Source organism: Castanea sativa, chromosome 12 (assembly GCF_040712315.1).
Source record: "Castanea sativa cultivar Marrone di Chiusa Pesio chromosome 12, ASM4071231v1".
Taxonomy (NCBI): domain Eukaryota; kingdom Viridiplantae; phylum Streptophyta; class Magnoliopsida; order Fagales; family Fagaceae; genus Castanea; species Castanea sativa.
The window spans coordinates 8510266-8525253 of NC_134024.1; the positions used below are offsets into that span (position 1 = coordinate 8510266).

The window sequence follows — 14988 nt, forward strand, 5'->3', positions numbered from 1 at the left end:
AGGAAAGGGGATTGTCTTAATAGGATTGGTGTAGTAAAGTGCAAATTCAGTGTTGTACCCTAAGTATGTTATAGTATGACAAGGAAACAAAAAATCAAGATGGATCACTTGCATATCATGGTCCATGGACTTTAACCCTAATGGACCTCCAACCCCTATATGTGGGACTCGTAAAAGCCGAAAATCATATCCAAAATGCCATTGACTAATCCTGGAGATCACATTCCCCATTCTAATCACACATTGAAATAAAATAAATATGTAATGGATGATTCATCAGCAAAAATCCCAACCGATGATAAGGAATAATTTGTTTTTTCAAATATTAAAATTTATCTAAGAAATAAATATTAGATTTTAGTTTAAAGATTTTTTTTTTACTATTTTATTGCAAATGAATATTTTTTTCATTTGTTAAGGCAAGAATGATATCTTATTTTTTGCTATAGTAGGGGAAGAGTGATATCATTTGTTTAGTGTCTTGTAACATTTATCACTAATATCATTTTTTTAGTGTCTTGTAACATTAATCACTAATCCCAATATTCATATTCCTGCAAAGTGCATCTACACTAGGACTGAGACACGAGATATATAATTTATAGTTTGACGCACAAAAAGCAAATTTCCATTCCCTTGGAGGAATTGTGTATTATCACTTTGAGAAAAACAAAGATATATACTGCAATGAAATGGTGGGTACGTAAGGCTAATAAGGCAACCAAATAATGTTAACTAAATAAGTGAATTAAATGTTATTGAAACTACAATCATTGAAACTATACAAGCACACTGTTTTATTTCATGAATGAAAATATTCATTCACCAGACTATTAGTACAACAAGCATCTTAATTTTAGAACAAAACCAGGACCATAACTTTAATACAAGAAGCAGAGCTGCAACATCAAAACACTACTAAAGACAGAAAACGAAATGTTCCACAAATTACATAACACTCTAAAAACTATAAATGCATTCTTAACAGATCATGTTCCTTCCGATCTAATCCTCCTTTTCAGATAGCAGTTTTGATGAACCCTTTTTCAATGCAGCATCTTTGATGAGTTGCAGTGATTCCTCTAGATCATCAAGTAGCCGATGGAGATCGGGAACCACATTCGGGTCAGCTGCTAGAATAATGGTCATCTTATCAGCATAACTTTGGCAATGGATTGTTATTGCCTGCAAAAGAAATCACAAAAAAAAAAATGTTAAGGAACTAGAAAGAGAGATGAAGAGCAAAAAATCAGTAAAATGTTCTATGTCATCATGGTGAGGATGAAATATGTGAACGTGAAAAACCTGTTCTATGTCAAGTGGTGCAAAACATGCTTATTGAATTGGTTAATACTGAAAATTATTAGAGTTATTGGACTACTTACATGAGGGAACCCATAAATACTAGGAGCAAGAAAAGCTATTGAATGGCCAAAGAAGTTAATTTCTTCTTGCGGACCACACACGTTTGAAAAGGCCACTGTAGTATTTGTAAAAACTGTTTATGTCAGAGCAGCGGCTGCCTGTCAACAATGTAAATAGAATTTTACTCAAGCAAGAATTCAGCATCTTATAAATTGTACCTTCAATAAAGACAATACTTTTGATTAACATAAAACGTTACAATTTACTTATCTATATCTATGCTAAATTGTAAACTTCTTTACATAATAAGTGCATAGCCTAGTCAAAGCAAAGAACTTAATTACGATAAAAATTTGTTCTCACGTAAATTTTAAATTAAGCAAAACTAAATGAGTTTCACTTAATTTTTAAAAGGTCAAGGTTAAGCACGTCCAAGTAAACACTAGCTATGAAAAAAGTGAAATTGTTACTCAATAGCGTATATGCAACATCCATTATTTCATATGTAATGTCTGCACTTTAAAAAGTGAAATAATTGATGTGTACCAATGATGTACAGTATTAAAATCCGTATGAATCACACTAGAGCTTGAGTTTTATAGAGTTTGGGAATTGACTTCTTCCTTTAAATTTCTAGGCAAAAGATTGAAAAACCCATAAATTAAAATGCAAAATTAAAAGAAATTATGTTTATTTGATCAAAATAACTTAATATTAAAAATAAAATTCGTCAGTTTTTTACACAGTATAATCGATTTTTTTTTTCTTTTACACCAAACCAGAATTTTTTTTTTTTTGGGTAAATCCAAACCAAATTTTGTATGGTCAACTTATAAATCAAATAACCATGTCACATTGTCACCAACACCATTCTCTTTGTAGGTCTCCAACTTTCAACTTCAACTACAACCACTCAATTTAATATAAATGGTAAATTATAAAAGTAGAATGCATGACAGCTAAAAATAATGAGAGGAGACCTTGACTGTTGACTTTAGTTTTTAAAAAAGTCCATAAATCATAACTTGTACTTAAAAAAATTTTTGAAGACAAAATTACATAAACATCTCAAATTTATTTTTTCCAAATGTTGGGAAATTTAGACCTCAGTTGATAAAATTAATAAATTTTAAATTCTAATTGTTAATTAGATTTATTATGAATAAACATTGGTAAACAAACAAATATCAATATCAAGTTAATATCATGCACAACGAAAAATTAAATAAGACAAGATATGATGACCCAGGTAAACCAATGAAACAAACTAGTTTTACAGTAAAAAACCTGAGGAAAACCTTTCTGAAAAGCAATTCACTATAGTAAAGAGAAGTTTCGGATCTAGTACAAAATCCTTGTCCCTAAACTCTACAATCCCCGTAGATGAACTTACAGCAGAAACCTTCTATCGCTTCAGAACCTATTAACTCTTCAATATATGAATGACACTCTTTTGCACAGATCCCAGTATGTGACTAACAAATGATGCACGGCTCCCAGTACGTAACTAACACACCAACTTGAAGAAGATTGTTGGCTGCAAAGTTTTTTACTTCATCAACAATGAAGATCAAGAAACACTTGGTTACAAAATCCTAAGGTGCAAAGACGCAGTAGCTTTTTACAGAGAGAATAAGGCATCAGTCACCTTTTGCATGTGTTCTCCTTGTAGTCTCTTATGTGACGGCCTTTAAAATAAGCCTTATATATGTCTAGGGTTGTGAGAAACCCTACACATACATGTCAGTATAAGCCAAAAATCATATCTGAAAATTCTGATTTCTGTTGACACCCCATTTTGTAACCCGCATTTAATTTCACCTGAAGGGTAAAAGGGTAATTTCGCCTTGGAAATATGCATCTTGATTCTAGTCATTAGATCTTTAATCTCATTTCACCAAAATGATCTTGATGTTGTAACGATCAAATCAATTGGTCATAACCCCTAATCGGACCACCAGATTGAAAGTTATCATCAAATCAAGTTTCAATGACTAAGATGCATTATCACAAATTGAGCCCGACCATATGTGATTATGAACAATTTCAATTGGTTATATGTATAATCAATTTGAGATCAATGATGTGTCATAATTTGAATGATTGGGACTACATTTTATGGTAGGGTTGCATACACCTAATTAATTAGATAGTTAAATATTAATTATTCAATGAGTAATTGGTGCAATTATCTTTTAATTAGAGTAAATTTGGAAACAATGAAGTTTGAAATGAGAGTGATTGGAGCCATTTAATGTTAATTGGGAACTGATTTGGGACCTATTAATGTTAATTGTGCTGAAATCATTTTCTACCAAATGACCTCTGCTCACTATTTCATTGATATCTCTAAGAATATTTTGAATCTGTGAATGGGGTTAATTTTCCCAGAAATTAGACATCCGGGGCTTCAATTTGAGCACAAGAACAAGACAATTCGATCAGAATTGAGTCAGATATGATTTTTTGAAGTTGGCTCTTAGCTTGTTACAGCAACTACAGGAAAACCGAATTTTGGCTTGCTCCCCACTCACACCAATCTCTAATTTAATGCTCCAGATTTCCCCCAATGTTGAAATAAGGTCTAGGTTCATGATTCTTTGTCAACCCTCATTAATGGCCTTCCATTCATATTTCCTCCACCACTACTATATAAACTCCCCATCTCCTTCATTCTAAGACACAAAAACTCCCTCTCTTTTCCTCTCTTGAATTCTAGGAAGTTGAGTAGTCTTGTCATATCTTGGTCTTCTTGAGACTCAAGGTATTGAATAAGACTCACTCTTCCTCTCTTAACTCTTCTTTTCCTCTACCCTTAGGACCTCCCTCAAGAGTCTCCTCATCCATCATATGGATCTTGTATGAAGGTATAATCCCTTTCCCTAATTGTTTTTTTTTTTTTTTGTTGCCATGATGAGAGTTTAAAATTAAATCATGATAATAATCATTTAAATTCCTTTGAATATGTTTGAATGTTCTTAATTGTTCTTATATGTTCTTCACATGTCATTAGTTTTTTTATCACATGTTCACGCATAAACACTAGTTTTGATCTTAAATACACATCAAAAATATGAAAAACATGTTTGTTTCATAATTCTTCAAATCCTTGAATCTAGGATATCACCATACACACACATTCACTAGAATTTATTTTTCAATCCAAATGCAATGCTTAATAAATTGAATTAGGGTTCATCACATGCACACACATTAAATTCGACATGCAAATTGATTGACATATTAGATGATATGATATGAATGTTAGCCACCATAGTCTAGAAGACCGGTTTCACCAGGCAAGGTGGATGCCTAACACCTTCCCACCTTGTAACATAGCCTCCGAACTTAAATCAAGGGTTAGTAGATCGAATGCTTATCCATGTAATTTTCAATTTTTAGATTATAACTAGGAAACATAGCCATGTACTTTATCTTAGATTGTATCTAGGACCAAAGCCATGTAATTTTCCTATGGTCAATGTAAATTCAATTGAAAATTAATAAAATAAGGAATTTTTCAATTTTGGTTTTCTTATTTTTCTAATAATTAAATAAGTAGCGACTCCATTGTAAAACCCTTAATCTAAAGGGGAAAATATAACTAGTCGAATCTCCATTTTGAGAGGCAATAACACGACTCTACCCATTCACGTGGGCTTGGCCCAACACTCTACAAAAACGGGCCAAAGGCGCGGTCTCTCACAATTTAGTAATTCTCGATAGATAGCTATCTGTTAATTGCTGTTAAGACCTCGATAGATAGTTATCTGTTAAGAGCTGGTGAGACTCATTAAACCTTGATAGATAGCTATTTGTCGGCAGTTGTTGAGCTATCTGTTCAGCTTTAATTAACAATTTCTCTTCACTTGTTTCTTGGTCCAATCTTCATGGTTTTAATACTAGACTTGAACATGTTTCTTGAAGTACTAAACCCATCCTAAATCTACCCAATTACAAGTAAAGTATGTTTTGTCAAAAGATTAGTCAATTACATAAAATATATCCTTAACAATCTCCCATTTTAGCAATCAATGACAAAACTACAACAAACAAATGAACATATGGGAGAAATCATAAATCACTCAACTCATACTCACTTGTTGAATACAATAAAATCTATCCTAACACAAACTCTTGAAAAAATTTGCAAGAAGAAAGTTCATGGCAAGGAAGACTTTGACAACTTGTTTTTTTGAAACACTTTAAACAAAACTCATCAAGGCATCTTAGTGTGAGACAGAAATAAAAGATTACATACAAATAAAGAAACATGTATATAAAGAGAGAAAAGAAATAACACATTAGAGGTAGGTGAAGAAAATATAAATCATCACACACACACACACACACACACACACACACACATATATATATATATATATATCAAAGATAAGTACAATGTATGTAAACATGGTCACAAAACTAGTGTACAAGAACAAGGAGGTAAACACTCCTCCTAATAAGATGAAACACAACTCCCCCTTACAAGGGCATGTATTTCTCCCCCTAACATGTAGAATCTTAAAAAGAAACCACATATTCTCTACAATTTCTCCCCCTTTTTGTCATGATTGACAAAGGGTACAAGAAACTAGAAAGTTTCACCCGAGAAATATAAAGATGATCAAGGGGGTACAAAGAATCGATATAAATGCATGAATGTGATGAAACAAGATGCCATGGATGACAAGATAAAAGAAAAATGCAAAACATGTGAAAAACAATACATGCAAGAGGATTTTAACAGATCAAGAAGTTGTCAAGCAACTATCAAGCAGAAGCCAACCTTGATGGATTGACCAACTATCGAGCATCTATCAAGTAGACAAAAAGTTTCTCGATGGATCGAGAATTTGTTGAGAAGTTATCGAAAATGCGATAACAAGAAGCTGAAGAGGTCGATAGATAGTCTAGCTGTCAAGAGGTGTTCAACAACTGTCGAGATTGCTTAAAAACAGTTTTTCAAGTAGAGAAAAACACAAATTTGAATGCAATCAAACATGCTACACAAATAAGAATCCAAACAACATATTAAGCTCTCAAAATTATCTCTCAACAAGAAAAAATGATAAGCACATAGATCCAAAACACACACACACTAAACACGTCTAACCAATTTTATATTTCAAAAACAAGTTAAGACAATTTAGTGAGCATACATTAACACATGTAAACCTTGTGATGGCCAAATCACATTGTACCTGCACATGTATCAAAAGTAGTAAAGAATATTGCGTGTTGTGTGTGGAAAATATCACAATATTGCATAGGTGTCTCTATGTTATGACAATTTGAAATATGAGTAAATCAATTTAACTCACACACGATCATAACTGCTTGATGGAGACTATTACATTTGAGGTACATCCTATAACTTCTACATCTCCTAGAATACACGCTTGCAATCATGTTTTAAAGAATTTTGTTTTTTTTGCTTTAATTTTTCTTTGCATATTTTTCTTTTATTAAGCATATCATGCATGGCCATACAAGAGAGAGAAAAGAAATACCCAATGATGGTAAGTTTTTTGACATTGCACTTTTGCTATGCCGAAGCATACTGATGTCATTTCATGATTAGCGAACAACAATGGTGAGATAGTTATTTATGCCTTTCTTTTAGGATTTTTAAATCATTTCCTTCAAAAAGAGTGATACGAGTGTTAAGTACAAGAGATAACTTAATTTTACTTATCAGAAACACGAGCCAGAAAGCTCACTTACTTAGTTGTGCGTAGAGATGCTCATCTAAGCTACAAGAGATACAAAGTTTAGAAAACTTTGTTTCATTGGCCATTCAAGGTACACAGGTATCAATGTACACAAACACACATTGTTATTGTATTTTTCTGATTTTTCAATTTTTTTATTTTAAACAAATAAAGATAAAAAACTAAACAACCAAACAAAAACAAACAAACAACATAAAAGCATGAAAGAAAGGTGTAAATGCATGAAAGTATGATTCCAAAAACAGATAAAAAATCAAGCAAAGAGAGTCCTACTATAGATGGAAAGAATTAAAGTAGAGGATAAACAGAAAAGACAATTAAATCTTAGGCTCCTTTCTCACCCATACAACACTAGTCTTTGGCCATAAATACAAAAAGGCACGTGTCCTAGTATGTCTAGCAAAGGACATAGAAGAATTAGAATTCTTCTGAAATTGAGTTAAAAAGCTCAAGACTTTTAATAACTCTCCAAACAAAGGTATAGGTCCTTGAGAGAAAACCTGTGACCGTTTGGACACTTGCTTTTGAGGATACAACTTAAAGCAATTAGGACAAATGTGTCTAAAAACACTACAATGGTGACAAAAATAAGGTCTAACAAAGGATTTAGAATAACTAAATCAGTTTTGGATTTCATACCTTTATCACCTTTCTTAGATTAGGGCGCAATGACAGTCTTTGATCCAGAACTCGTAGAAAAGGCGAGGCCGAAGGAAACAACATATCCTAAGTCAACCTTATCAGAACTAAGCTTTTGAGCACTCAATACCTCATCAAGCTTTGCACTAGACATCCTCTCTATTTAAGTTCTAGCTTGACGAAGCTCAACTTCGAGATTCTTGACCTTCTCTTCTAATGAGTTGTTCTCCACAACAAAAGTCTCAACTGACCTTGTAGTCTCATCTAGTTTGACTAATAGATCAGTTTTTTTAGTTTTTACCTCATTAAGCTCTTTTTTACAAAGATGAGAAGTCTTTTCAGATTCTATGAATTCAGTGTATAGCTTATCATAGGCTTCTTGAATGGTCAACTTCTTGGGTACTTCATCATTAGAAGAATCCTCACTGTCACTAGCACTCTCCACAATCACCTTGTCGGTTGAGGCGGAAAAAGTTATAAAGTGATCACATTCATCCACATACTCATCAAACAAGTCATTCTTAGTATCACTCCAGGTAGCAACCAACCCTTCATCTTTTGAATTCTTGGTCTTTTCTTTCATAAGATAATTTAGACACTCTATCCTCATATGACCAAAACTTTTGCACTCATGGCACTAGATAAGGAGTTTCTCATTCTTGCCATTCCTTTAGGATTTAGATTTCCTAGGAGGTTTATCCTTATTATTTTTCCTAAATTGAAGAAGCTTGATAATTGATCCTCATCCTCATCCTCATCTTCATCTTGATCTTCACTTTCATCTTCATCTTCAGAGTCCTCAATCTCTTCCTCTATACCCTTAAGAGTCACGTTTTTTCTCTTTTCACCTGTTCCCATTGAGTCTAACCCATCTCATAGGTTTAAAGGTTCCCTACAAGCTCAGTCAAAGGAATTTAATCAATGTCCTTGACTTCTTCAATGGCAGTGATCTTGACATGGAATCTTTTAGGTAAGGACGTAAGGATTTATCTAACAATTTTGGATTCTACTTTGAATTCTCCAAGGTTGAAGGCAGAATTCACAATATCCTTGAGTTTAGCATAGAACTCATCAAATGTCTCATCCTCCTCCATCCTTATTTCTTCAAAACTACTAGCGAGTCATTAAAGACTCACAGTCTTTACTATGTTGGTACCTTCATAGGTGGTCTCAAAAATGGTTCATGCTTCCTTGGCAACTTTTGTAGATGATATTTTCTTAAATTCCTCATTGGTCACCCCACAAAACAAAGCTTTCAAGGCCCTACTGTTGAAATTTGCCGCTATGATTGATGTTTCATCCCAATCCACCGACACTTCCTTTAGCTTAATCCAGCCAATTTCAACAGCTTGCCATACCTGTTCACTTAGAGCTTGCAAAAAAACTTTCATACGAACTTTCACTACAAAAAAACTGGCCTACTGCGGCGGGCCAAAACCGCCGCTAAAGCCCCAAAAACCGCCGCTATAGGTCCATTTCACCTATTGCGGCGGGGGCTATTGCGGCGGTTCTACCCGCCAGGCTTGTCGCGACGCAATAGCTCTATTGCGGCGGTACAAAAACCCGCCGCTGTAGATACGCTTTTTAGCGGCGGTTTTAGTCTATTGCGGCGGGCATAAAACCGCCGCTATACAACATTCAAATTTGTTTTAAATGACTTTTAGCGGCGGGTCGTACCCGCCGCTATATGTTCAAACCTATAGCGGCGGACTATAAGCGCCGCTATAGGTCCACGTTTAATAGATAAAATGTGGACCTATTGCGGCGCTTTTTGACCGCCGCTATAGGTTTGAACCAATAGCGGCGGACTATAAGCGCCGCTATAGGTCCACGTTTAATAGATAAAATGTGGACCTATTGCGGCGCTTTTTGACCACCGCTATAGGTTTTTTTTTTTTTTTTTTTCCAGCGGGCTTTGAAACTACTGTTTACATCAAATATAAGGGACAACCTGTTTCAAAGAACCTGTTTTGCATCAAATATATTGTTCAAACCTGTTACAATAATTATTAAAAGAAAAGTTACCGCTTGATCCTCTTAATCGTGCTAATGTACCTATTTACACAAAAATCTAACACTTGGAAGACGTGCTAAAAAGCTACAACTTAACCGGTAACCACTTAACCGACCAACCAAGTTGTCGGTAATTATGCAATCCTATCCTTATCAACATTATAAGGATATGAGTAACAACAAAAGCACCATTTTCCGGCTCAAAGAATCCCCGCAAAGAGCAACAAGAAAATTAATCATGCAAGATTGAAAACCCTCTAAATCATATAGAGGAAACAATTTACTATAATAAAATAGAGAATGCAATGCTTAAGTTTATGTCCAAAACTGAAGTTCACAATAAATTTGAAAAATACAATAATACCTCTCTAGAAACCCAATGAAGCCAAGATTGCAACAAGATCTCGACTCTGAACAAAGTTAATCGTTTTTTTTTTCTTTAGATCTTCACACAGCTTAATTTCACTCAATGCATGTTCCTCTCTATTACATCCCTTTTATAGTCCCATTTCCATCACTATTCCCCGAGCTTTTTCCCAGAGGGCTCAAGCAATTGATGAGAAACTTCGTGTGGTTGAATGAGATTCAAATGTGTGGCTGATAGATCATAAAGTGAAATATTAAAACTTAAAAGTGAGACAAAAAGAAAATTTTATTCAACAAACAACAAATAGGGTAAACCAAGCTATCTAGTTTAACAAATTTGAAATTTTGCCATCTACGCTAAAAAAACTAGGCTTATGACAATAACAAAACTCCAACCTAGTAACTAAAACTATTTATTGTGATCTCGTATAAACATCGCTTTTCAACTTCCCAAATTTAATTTATGTAAAAAAATTCTGAAGAACTACATTAAGTTTAAATGTGACTCAGAACTACATTTGATATATGAGATATGACATGAGATGAGAACCACCACTAACTTAGTTGGTTTTATGTGTACGGGTAGATATTATAATTTTAATAATTCCATAGTAAATTATCCTAAGGATTCTAAAGAATCATAATACAAAAAAGGATTTTCCTTTAGGATTTGCATCCACTCAAAGACCCATAACTAGGTGACTTGAGCTTTCTTTGAACTCAAGATAACAAGCGTAAAAAAATATTGAACCATCACTCATCAATTAAGTGATAATTTAGGTCAAATTAAAATTGAAAACTTATAAATTAAGCATATTTTCATTTTCATCCTTATAGTTTTAATTTTTTTTTTCAATTGAATCTTTAACATTTCAATGCCTTTCTAATGTTGTCCTTCCATTCACCTTTGTCCATTTATCACGTTTAAGCGCAACAAAACAACGTAGTTTTATTAATTTTTAACTTCCAAACCAATAAAAAAGTCAAGGAATTAATTTTAAATTATAACATTCAATGAAAATAAAAAATTTCCCTAATCGAGGATGATATCACGGGTGGAGCCAAATACGATGGTATAATATGCATGAGAAAGGCAGAAATAGTGTAATCTTTCTAAGGACTACAGATATACATCTACAAGCCCATGAGAAAGTATGAGAAAGTACAAAACTTCACCTTAATGAGAATCAACAGCATATATGCAATGTAAGAACTGAACGACTGATATTTTCAATTAGTCTATTAGGAGTTTATTGATTGATGCCACGTCCAAGAATGATGAAAAAGAACATTAAATATGTAACTTAATATTTGACAACTTGAATAATAGAAAATAAAAGATAGATAACTTAGAAATCAGTACCAAGCAAGAGAGAACAAACCTAGAAGTCAGCACTAAGGTTGATTGGAGTTAGCACCAACTTAAGAAAATTTCAAGAGAAACTTTATTATAACAATCAAATTGTTAATTGTTTCGTAGGAATACAATATTGTGCTGATATATGACTTAACCCCCGATTCTAATTGAGTTAGGAAATCGTAATTTTAATACCTTGGGAAATCCCAATTATTGAATTACAAAAATAACCTTGACTCTAGAAAATTAATAAAAGACAATACCCTAGTTAACTTTAAAAAAATTTATAATTGACCAATAAAATACAATTTTGACTTCCAAAATTAAATAAAACTAAATTAAAATAAAATATAAATTTGAATATTGGGGTAGAGAAAAGCAACCGAATGGTAGAGATAAAATATAAATTAGACCAAAGTGGACATAATGGACCAAATAGAGCCAACCACCAAAGTAAACTGGATGGGAAAAAGTAGACATAATGGACCGAATATGACCAAATAGGATCAAATAGATCTGAAGTTATTTTTGCTTGGTTTTTTACGATATATTTTTTAATATTTTGTCCTCCTTTCACCCTTCTTATTCACTGTGATTGAGTTAATTATTATAATTTATGTTTTTGACAAAATAAGCCATCAGCACTATTCATTGTATTCAAACTTCTTCAAGACCGTATTCATGCCAATCAGATTTCCAAACAAATTGTATGTCTAATCTATGACTATGCCTCTATGCATGCCTATCAAAAAGAATACGACTATGCATGCCCGCATGTGACGGAAATAATTGATCAATATCCCCTCTACTAAAAAAGTTTTTACCCAAAAAAAAAAAAGTTGCAGCATACTTATAAGGTTTGTGTGAAAATTAAATTATTTTTGCGGCATTTAAAATCTTTTTAAGGAACTAATAATCTAGTTTACATCAATATTACATTTGGAGATAAAAGAAAAGCAATTAATATGTAGAGATAACATCCAAACACAATTTGAAACCTTCAATTATGCACTTGAAAGGAGGAGAGGGGGAGGGAGGAAAAAATAGCGACTGCAACACGCTAAAAGTATCAAGTCCGAGATATTAAGATACAAGTAGTGTCAAAATTTGAAATATTGGGGTTTGGTGTATTTTTTAATGCCAACATGGGGAAATTTAAGTTTGATAGTCAATAAAGGTTTGGAAAAATAATAATTTTTAAAATTTTTTTGATTAAATTTTTTTTTATATATATGATTTGAAAGATCCATGGGTTATAAAATGCAGAAAGAAGATAAATTAAGCATAGCCAAAAAAAGCAAGGTATCAGAGACTTTTTATTTGCAATGAGAGAGAGACAATACTCCATCAATCTAATTACAATGACATATAAATGAATGCACTAGCACTCCAAATTCAAGGGCAAAAAGAACAAACACATAATTCATGACAAATAGGTTACATCAAACATGAACATACCGTAGTTGCCCCTGTACTTTCTACGTCAAGATATGGAGCAAGTTCTTCAGCTGTGACAACACCACCATTGGAGGATATGTATTGCCCAATCTGCATTTGCATATTAAGGAAAATGATTAAATTATTGCATTCTTCTTCCCTTTTCGTTTTTTATTTTTCCAAGTTCTACATTCCCATGCAGACCTATAATTATATCTTTCCTTTCTCTCCTTTTTCTTTACTACAACTCACGCCCCATAAGAAGTCAAAACCCGTGACTCGACCCTCAATGCCTTACTTATCCGGAGAGGACACAATTTGGTCCAAAGAACATTGGCACCTTTTTTTTTTCAATTTATTTATTTTTTAACATAAAGCAATATATTATTATCCGTAATGTTTTTGTGTGTGTGGGTGTGTGTGTGTCTTTGAGAGAGAGAGAAAGAGAGACAGAGAGATTCCACTAATCCAAATGGGGCTATATATTAACTTTCAACCAAGACACATTAACCAATTCAAGACCCAATACACGCCAACATATCAAATGAAACGCAAGAAAAAGTAAAAAGAAACACCCCATATGGAGATTGCAACACAAGTTCACACATATTAATACTTCCCAAAACAAAACATCATCCATTGTGGTTATTACATTAAAGAACAACCAAGTTAGCAAACAAACAAAAACCCATTTATTAATCACATATTCCCATTATTTTTCATATCTCACTTTGATTTTTTTGGGTAAGATTACACAAATATTCATAAAAAAGAAGAAGAAAAAGAATTAAGGTTAGTTCTTACCCCAAGCAACAGTGCATTCCTCGCTAGTAGCACTAGCTCGATTCGCCCGGCACTCAATGCCTAATCAAAACCCCATATTAGAAAAAAAACCCAAAAATTAAAAAACAAAAAAGAAAGCTCAAAATTATATGAGGGTACATACAGAGATCCATGATGTGGTTCCTACTGCATGGCACAGCTTATCCACCACAATATCTGCAATCAACACAAAACCCAACAAAATTAAGCAAACCCAAAAATTCAGACAAAAATGAAAGAGAGATAAGAAGGGAACTTATAAATAAGAGAAATTAACCCCAAGCCCGAGAGAAACGGCGTTCCACTCTTTGATTTTCGAAGCATTTGTTGTTTTTCCTAAAAGAAGAGGAAGAGGAAGAGATGAGTGAGGAGAGAAAGAGGGGATGGGGAATGAGGAGGGCGGCTGAATGAGAAAAGAGATGTCTAGGGTTTTTTATGTTTAGTTTTAAATAGAACCAAAACGACGTAGTTTTGATAATAGTAACTTTAAAAATGAAAAGGAAAAAAAAGCTGTCATGGAGGTTAGAACCTTGGAAAAGTCCTTCAAAAATATGCATGGTACACGTGTTAACCACTAAGGTAACAACATTTTATTTGTTCATTATCTTCTATAATATTAATACTTATCTATGTGTATCAGATTTTTTTTTTTTTTTTTTTTTTTGGGTTATCTTTTCCTTTTGTGTGTGGATATTTTCAAACTTTTCACTCAAACACAAACTCTTTTTAAAGGTTTTGAATTTAAGAAGTTTATCAATAACAAATTTATGTTTATCACTTTGTTTAAATTCAATTATTTTTGTTTGAGATTTAAAAATATCGAGATTTTGAGAGGAGAATTTTTTTTTTGACATTTTTTTCTTTCTTTTCTTTAAAGTAACACAACATACTTCCCTAAATGGTTCAAAAAAAAAACGTACTTCCCCAAAAAAAAAGTAATTGAACAATTAAGAGTATTTAAGTTTAACAAAATAAAATAAAAAATAAAAGAAAGGAAGGACCAAGAAGTAACCGAATTCAAATAGAAAATATACTTTTCAAATAGGGAAGAAGAGATTTAGAAGAAAAAAAAATGAGAATTGAAATTTTAAAGGAATAGCAATTTAAAAAAACAGAAATTTTTCAAATATAGAGTGAGAGATATAATAGGTTGATATTTAGGATTTGATGTAAAAAAGAATAGTTTAGTTTTACGTGAGAGTTAATAATATATTTTTACTGAATTATCCTCAAGTTTTGTTTTGTGTTGAATTC

General features: G+C 32.8%; 1 long non-coding RNA gene across 1 annotated transcript; it reads right to left on the reverse strand.

The window, feature by feature from the left end:
- Positions 1-10283: 10283 nt before the first annotated feature.
- Positions 10284-13838, reverse strand: LOC142618484 (uncharacterized). Its single transcript, XR_012841299.1, has 3 exons — positions 13717-13838; positions 12934-13023; positions 10284-10349 (listed from the first exon to the last, which is right to left on the reverse strand). It is a non-coding gene; the product is annotated as an uncharacterized LOC142618484 (long non-coding RNA).
- Between the last annotated feature and the right edge of the window lie 1150 nt (positions 13839-14988).